We start from the raw sequence: 8402 nt of genomic DNA, 5'->3' as shown, positions 1-8402 counted from the left end.
CCCCCCCCCCCCCCCCCGCCCAGGTAGTCACAGTTAGGTGGCTGCAGCCCTGCCATAAATCAAAGGCTATGCCCGCCTTTCATCAGATGCCTGTGGATAACTCCCCTGCCATTTTCCTGCTGGGCCTCCCAGGGCCATGGCCTAAAGGGTTAACATCTCATTTCCTCTTGTCTTTCAAGCCCTAATCCCCATCCTGAGCTGGGTGCATTCCAAGCCCACCTGGAGCAGGTCAAGACGAGCTCCCAGTCCGTGGCTGGCCCTTCATTTCCCCTGGCAGGAGATTAGATGAGGTGCCCATTAATCACTCATTACCTCGGTTCTCCCTGCTGGCCAGGCCTCGGGCAGTCAGCCAAGGGGCTGGGAGGGTGGTTATGAGCTGCCCAGTGCCACCCTTCCGGGACAAGACACAGAGACATAAACCTGGCTCAGGACTCTGTGGACCACACCTAAGACGGGACTAAGAGGATAGTGCCTGATTTAGGGGATCTGCCCAGAAAGATTCCCCGGGAGAGACCGTGGGCATGCTCTGCTCAGTTAAAAGATTAGAGAGGACAAGGAGATAAACCATTTTCCTGAAGACCACTCATCACCAGGGAGGACACTGCTCAGACTCTTCAGAGGACCAAGGGGAAACTGGAAAGTGGACAGGGGATGGGACAGGTTATCACCACTGTACAAATGAGGCATTCAATCACTGGGTTGAAGAACAGGATAATAGCCTTCAGCCCTTCAGGCAAACCTCCCTGGACCTGAGGGGGCCTAAGATTATAAACATTTCTGTTAACACATATAAGGCAGCACCCACTGTCTGTCAAGTCCTACTCAGTCAGAGAGTGGAAATGGGAGGAGATACTGAATACCTACTATGTCCCAGGGCTCTGCCTAAGGCATTTCCAACCCTCATTAGCACTCATGTCATTATTGCATGTGAGGATTGGGGTGGGAGGAAGGTAAATGTAAAGATCTCTTGAATAAGAGTCTATCATTAGTCAGACCCTACTTCGGAGGAGAGTGGATATAGCTAGCCTGGCATGTCCAGCCCTACTGGGAGCACCCCAGCCCAATTCTTACCTCCAGCATCTTAATGTTTTTCAAACCAAGGCATCCTGATCTTTCCCCTTAGCACTTGTTCAGGCAGCAAAAGAATTCACAGTGGGTGTGAAGGGCTTGGTTTAAACTCTGGGGTGAGAAGGGTGTGCTTTGCTTTCAAAAACAACTTTCAAAACCCCCTTTTACCAAAAAAGAGCTCTCCTGAAGTCAAGTACAATTCCTTATTACTCACTCCTTAGAGTGAAAGTCAAGATCTCTGCTTAGAAAAATAGAAAGAAAAAAAAAAAAAGAAAAAAAAAAGAAAAGGGGAAAAAAAAAAGCCAGGAGTGGTGGCATTTGAAATCCTAATGCTGAGGGAGGCAGACACAGGTGGGTCCTTGGGGTTCAGATCGACTTTTTGGAGAAGAAAAAGGGACAAGCAGGAGAAGTCAGAGAAAAAGACAGAGAGAGAGAGAGAGAGAGAGAGAGAGAGAGAGAGAGAGAGAGCTGGGGCAGGGGGCGGATAGAGAGAGAGAAGCTTAGCCAAGCATGGTGGCATACACCTACACCTAAAATCTGTGTTCCATAGCCTGAGGCAGGAGTACCAACAGTTCAAGGCCAGCATGGGCTACTACGCAGTGAGACTGTCTAAAGGAAGGAAGGATGGGAGGGAGGGAGTGAAGGAGGAAGGAAAGGAAGAAAAAAAGGTAAAGTACCAATTCTGATTAAAGACTCTCTACCTGGCACTAAAGCCTCATTCAAAAAAATATTTTATTTCTTTTTTTTTTAATTTTATGTGTATGAGTGTATTGCCTGTATGGATGTAAGTACACCCGTGTGGTACAATGCCTGTGGAGGTCAAAAGAGGACATCAGATTAGGACAGTTGTTAGCTGCCATGTGAGTGCTGGAAGCCCAACCCAGGTCCTCTCACATAGAACCAATTTCTCCCTCATCTGTGTTTCCTTAAAAATGTGCATGCGGACACACACACACACACACACACACACACACACACACCCCACTGTGTTGTTTTGTGGTTGTCCTCTTTCTGCCTGGGTGGGCATTTATCAACTAGCCTGCCAACCCCTTGAGGGCTATGATACTGTCCTGCTCTGTGTAAGCCTCAGCACACAATAATAGTCCCTAGCAAGTAACAATGTTCAGAAATCTCTGATGAAGAACAATTAGAAGTGAATACTGGGAAGCTGTTGTGATGTCTTGCAAGGAGTCATGTGGGGAAATCAACATTTTAGGAATATTAATCTATCAGCATGAAAAAAGACAGTTTAGCCAGGCGTGGTAGCACATGCCTGTAGTCCCAGCACTTGGGAGGCAGAGGCAGGCAGATCTCTGTGAATTCCAGGCCAGCCTGAAAAAGACGAAGGAAGAAGAAGAAACAGAGGAGGAAGAGGAGGAGGGGGAGGAGGAGGAGGAGGAGGAGGAGGAAGGAAAAGAAAAAAAAACAGCTTAAAATGAGTAGCTCATGGCTAGGAGTCAAGAGGAGAGATTAGCAACGTAATATGGACATGGTTTAAGGTAAGGGCAGGAAAATAATTCCTTGAGATATCACCAAGGAATACAGAAGGGGCTTTGTGATGAATGTATTTTGCATGTAGGGAATGGGATAAGGGTACTCTTATTGCGACCAACAGCAACTGGGATAAAAGTGGAGATCAGCATGGAGGAGAGAGGGAAAGGCCCATGCCCAGGTTCACTGTGGGTAACTGACCACAATCCAAACAAGCATTTCTAGGCAGACACAAAAAGGTAAGTCAAAATCTCCAACCTTGATCTTCCTCCCAAACCGTACTCTATTTCCTTTCCCTTATAGCTAGTTAGAAGGACTTGTATAGGACACAGGAGAGTAGAAAGTTAAGACCAGTCTGGTGGCCTGCCCTAAACTGGAGATGTAGTCTGCATGAGCCCAGTGGTCCCCACAGGACACCAACGATCACCTCTCTGAATAATGGTTTCTCATCCTCATCACCCAAACTTATTTTGCAGACCAGGACCTCTGGGAAATCCCTGCTCCAGCCCTGCAGAGGTTTATAGGAAAGTCCCAGGACTGTCATTTGCTTCCTCACATTCATTTCAAGGGCTAGAATTGTTTGCAAAAGGAATTCAACTATGGTGCCAATAAAAATCTATAGGAATTGAGTAGGACCATATTTAAATCGCATTTTTTTAAATGTTTGCTCCTTTGTACATTGAAACCCAGCTAAGAAGCCTTTCTACCCAGCAACTCTATCGCCTCCAACTCTACCTGACCAAAGACATCAATGAAGTGGAAAACATGACACCAGTTCTAAAGGTGTGAGATCTTAGGTTATGTCTGGGTATGTTCAGCTCAAGGGAAACTGGACAAGATAATTCCTTTGACCTCGGGGCTATCTATTTTCTTATTCCAAATTCTAGCAAGCTTCAGCTCCCGGATCCAAGGCTTCAATACACCTACTGCTTTTAAAGGGGTGAGACACTGTCTGTTGGAAGGTGCAAAGAAAATAGGAAAAGATGCACATTTAATAGACAGGAGGCTAGGGAAACACATGCTGGGAGTGGACTGCTTAAAAGCTCACTAGACTCATAATTCCAGATGCTAAGCGGGCTGCCTGGAACTCCTCTTCCCAAGACAGGGCTGAAGTTATTTCAAAGAAAAATAAAACTTCATGTCCAGAATTCTAACACTGCAAAGTGAGTGAGCAGGGCAGACGCTAACTACGCGCTCTAAGCACACCCAGGGCCACAGGTATGTGGGCTGCACTTGAAGTGTCCCATTGGCAGAAACAGGCTTATCCAATTGGCCTAGCACTGGTGCTGGATTGCAAACTGACAAGGATCCCAGGCTTTCTAGAAACCAGCTTGGTGGAGGCCCTAGGCTGGGGCTCAGGGAGCGCTGATACCCCACCCGCAATCCCTGCGCCAGGCATGAAGGAATGAGGCTGGGGGGGGGGGGGGCACACCCACCAGCGTGTGCAGCTCCAGCCTCCCTCTGAACTGAACCTAGCTCAGGAATGCCAGCGTTCCCCTACTCCTCGCCCCCATACACACAGGTGGCCGGTGCTTAGAGTTAGGAGTCTGGGATGGACAGCGAGGGCTGAGCAAAGCCTCCGGGGAAAGGAAGGGGAAGGGGAGAGGAAGGAGGGGAAGAGGAAGGGACCGGAGGGGAAGCGCAGGCAGGAGGGAAGCCGGCGCGGCGGTGTGAGCTGCGCGCTAGCTCGACCCGACACACCCCCCAGCCCTGCCGTCCAGTCCGCGCCGTCCGCGCCGAACAACCTGCGGACTCCGGAGGACAGCGGCCGGGCTGCACGCTCCGCTCACCTGGCGCTCGGAGTCCCGGAGCGGCGGGCGGCCGCCTCGTTGGCCTCACCCCCGCGTGCTTCCCGGAGCCGGGCGACCCCGCGCGCCGCCGCATGGACCCCCCCGCCGCCCCGCACCGGCTCCAGCTGCGCCCCGAGTCCGCGTGGGCTGCGCGGGCGGCCGGCGTCTGCAGAGCGCGCGGACAGCGAAGCTCGGAGTTTGCGGAGAGCGGGATCCGCGCCCGCCGCCCTCCCCCTGCCGCTCCCGCTGTCATCGCCAGCCGCGCCCGGCGCCCCCTGGCGGCCACCTGGGGGAGGACCGGCCCTGGCTCACCCCCACGACCCTCCCCGGCCTTTGAAACCCAGACAGATCCTTGGAAACCTGGAGAAGGGACATCGGCCTCCTAGGAGGGGCCAGGGAGAAGGGACATCAGCTAGGAGAGACCAGGGAAAAGGGACAGCAGCCAGGAGAAGCCAGGGAAAAGGGACATTCGCCAGGAGGGGCCAGGGAGAAGGGACAGCAACCCAGAGGGGCCAGGGAGAAGGGAAGAAACCAGGAGAGGCCAGGGAGGAGGGACATGAGCCAGGAGGGGCCAGGGAGAAGGGACAGCAACCAAGAGAAGCCAGGGAGAAGGGACACCAGCCAGGAGGGGCCAGGGAGAAGGGACAGCAACCAGGAGAAGCCAGGGGGAAGGGACATCAGCCAGGAGGGGCCAGGGAGAAGGAACACCAGCCAGGAGGGGCCAGGGAGAAGGCGTTATCAACAAAAAGGGGCCCCAGGCTGGCCAGCCTCATCTGCAGATGAGCAAAGGGGGAAGGAGGTGGGGACCAAGAGATGGGAAGAACCAGAGGCTGGAAGTCCTCAGAGGCCTTCTTCATCTTAGACACTTGTGGGAGCTTTGGAAGGACTGCAGCATGAGAGGGACAAGGACGTCCTTGGGTACTGAAGAACAACCATTCTGGCTGCCACCATGAATGAGGCTGAGGCTGACCCAGGGAGCCAGCAAAGAAAACATCACTGTAAACCAGAACAGAGCAGGGGGCTGAACTGTTAGGGAGACAGGAAACTTAAACTGCATTTTGCATGCCTGTGGATGCACTCACACACCATGACACTCAAGGGGCTCTTGTCCTGCTTGCTGGCAACAAAAAAGGGCAGAAACTCTCCAACTTCCAGCTGGAGTTAGACAGCATCCCTAAGATAAAATCTCCCTGCGAGCCAGAGCAATTTGGCCTTCCAGGGCACTGTACAGTTAATTATGGCAGAAAGGAAAAAGTTTGCTGCAAAAGAATAATAATTGGGGCTGGAGAGATGGCACAGCGGATAAGAGCACTGACTGCTTTTGCAAAGGACCCAGATTTGATTCCCAGCACCCTGATGGCAGCTATCAACCATTTGTAACTCCAATTCCAGGGGATCCGACACCCTCTTCTGCCATCCGTAGACATCGCACAATGTGGGTGCACTTACATGCAGGCAATACACTCATACACATAAGAGTAACAAAATATTTTTTAAATTAAAATAATAACCAGATTTTGATCTGCACTTCCAGCCCTATTGATTGGGAAAGTGACCCAAAGAGGACATGACCAAAGCTATACAGCTAGTTGCAGGCAAGAAATTACTAGACTGCAGGGTTTTTTTTTAATTTTAAGTTAATCAATTAATTACTGGGAGGCTCCTATATGAAGGTCAGAAGACAATTTGTAGGACTCTACTCTTTCCTTTCTCCACGTGGGTCTAAGGATTGAACTAAGATCGTCAGGCTTGCTGGCTAGCACCTTTACCTACTAAGCCATCTTGTCAGCCCCACCATTTCTTGACTCCAAACACAGTTCTAAAGTGTTTAAGTTCAAACCAAAGTGTCTAGAGTTGGGAGGAGGAAGCAAGAGTGAGAAAATGTCCCTCTTTTCCCAGAGGGGGCAGGGATGATCTTAAACAATTGAAGAGGCATCCAGGCACAGGAATCTCTCCCTTGATGTGAATCAACCTGTTTGTTTATGACCGCCTCAAAAGCCTACCCGCAGGTGATGTTTGGAAAGGGCAGGTATACCTGTGGGACAATGTAGGTTATGTCAGAATGCGAGCTCCCTACCTCAAAGTCAGGCCACACTGGGGGGGGGGGTGAGATAGGCATGGAATGCTTTGTGGGAGCAACAATAAGAGCAACAGAAAGATAACAAACACCCCAAAAAAATAACAAAAGGGAGCTGGGCAACCAAAAAGATTAGATCAACGAGAAAGAAGCAATTTGAGTGCCTGGCACCTAGGTACTGCAGGCACTGACCGATTCCAACTGGTTCAATCAAACAGATTTTGGTGAGAGGCTCCTGTATGAGTGTGGTTAGAAGAATCCAGAGCGTCATAGGTCCAGACCCAGTGGTTCAAATAGATCTTGCAAACTCTGACCCATTTAATACTGATAGTCTCAGCACTTAAGAGGTGGAGGCAGGAGGATCAGGGATTCAAGGTCATCCTCAGCTACATATGGAATCTGAGGCCAGCATGGGCTGCATCAGATCGTGTTGCAAAACAACAGCAAAAACCTGATAGCTGAGCCTTGTGGTACAATCCTATAATCCCAGTTAACAGGAGGTTAAGGCAGGAGGGTTGAAAGTTCAAGGCCAGCCCAGGCTACAGAGTAAGTATAAGGCCAGCCTGGGCAGTTTGGTGAGAACATGTCTCAAAACAAAAAGTAAAAATATGGCTGGTGGTGTAGCTCAGTAGTAGAAAACTTGCCTGGCAAACTGAGTTTGAGCTCCAACAACACTAAAAAATAAAGAATTCTTAAATAGAGAAGAACATTTATCAAATATGGTGTGATATGAACTGGCCACAGGAGTAAAGGATATGGGTTTCTTTATTTTTTATTTTTGAAGAAATATTGGGCTTAAAGTCCCCAAAATAGTTCAAAGAATTCCCTTATATCATTCACCCCTTATGTTAACATATTACATGACCAACTCTTCCAGCTGACTCTGAGGCTCTTGAGGACTGATTCTGATTCACTTCACAGTTGATCAGTGGTAGGACTGGACAGATGGCTCACTAGCACTGGCCACTCTTGCAGAGGACCCAGGTTCAGTTACCAGCACCCACACGGCAGCTAATAACCACCTGTAACTCTGATGCTCTGTTCTGGACTCCACAGGCATTGCCTGATACGGGTTCACTTACATATGTGCAGGCAAAACACTCATACACATAAAATCAAAACAAATTTAAAAAATTTTAACTTGGCCAGTGTACTGGATATATTTTGCTATGCCACAGAATATTCTCTTTAATCAGTCAAAACTATACTCGTGGGGCTATACTGTGGGGCTAGCACCCTCCTCTGGCCTCCAAAGATACTGCACTCGTGTGGCATACATTCACATGGACACATACACATAAATAAAAATAAATCTTTTATTCAAACTATACTCAGAGCTGGAGAGAAGGCTCAGCAATTAAGAACACTGGCCGTTCTTGCAAAAGACCTGGGTTCAATTCTCAGCACAAGGCAGCCAAAAGCTGTCTGTAACTCCAGTTCCAGGGGATCCAACGTCTTCTTCTGACCTCTGTGGGCACTGCACATACATGCAGGCAATAAAATAAAAATAACAAAATTTTTTTAAAAACTGTACTCATTGCAAACTAAGAACTATTTATGTAATTATACGAGTGCCTCTGAATATTTATGCTAAATTATCAAACTTCTCCTGTTCCCAGCAAGTTTCTACTCTTTCAGTCCTGTTATACATCTATTTTTATCCACACATGTTTTTATGTATGAATCAGAAGGGAGGATTTTGCCCGCCTATAATGAAATAAGCTCCTCACCCTCACCAAATGACAGGGTAAAGAAGGGCAGGTATTTCCAGTTACAATCACAGGCCAGTTGCAGTTACCTAGCCCAAGTGTCTGCCCCACATGCCAATACCATCTATATTTAGCATCTCTGGTAGAGGGACACGTCACTCTGCCATACCTAAGATAAGATGCTTGCCTAGTTGTAAAATAGCCTACACTATTTGTAGAGGCTCCCTGTTAGAAAGCCACTTTTAATTTTGAATCGAAGCCCTTTTC

General features: G+C 49.0%; 1 protein-coding gene across 1 annotated transcript in view; it reads right to left on the bottom strand.

The window, feature by feature from the left end:
* Positions 1-4450, bottom strand: part of Thsd4 (thrombospondin type 1 domain containing 4) — a 694930-nt gene extending 690480 nt beyond the window's left edge. Inside the window, exon 1 of the mRNA XM_008836407.3 lies at positions 4350-4450. The gene's annotated coding sequence lies outside the window, so the exon portion shown is untranslated. The remainder of the gene's footprint in view (positions 1-4349) is intronic.
* Between the last annotated feature and the right edge of the window lie 3952 nt (positions 4451-8402).

The sequence above is a fragment of the Nannospalax galili genome, unplaced genomic scaffold (genome assembly GCF_000622305.1).
Source record: "Nannospalax galili isolate Female #2095 unplaced genomic scaffold, S.galili_v1.0 scaffold54, whole genome shotgun sequence".
In the NCBI taxonomy this organism is placed as follows: Eukaryota; Metazoa; Chordata; class Mammalia; order Rodentia; family Spalacidae; genus Nannospalax; species Nannospalax galili.
Note: the sequence above shows the minus strand (reverse complement) of the source record. Positions and strands in the feature narration are given on the sequence as shown.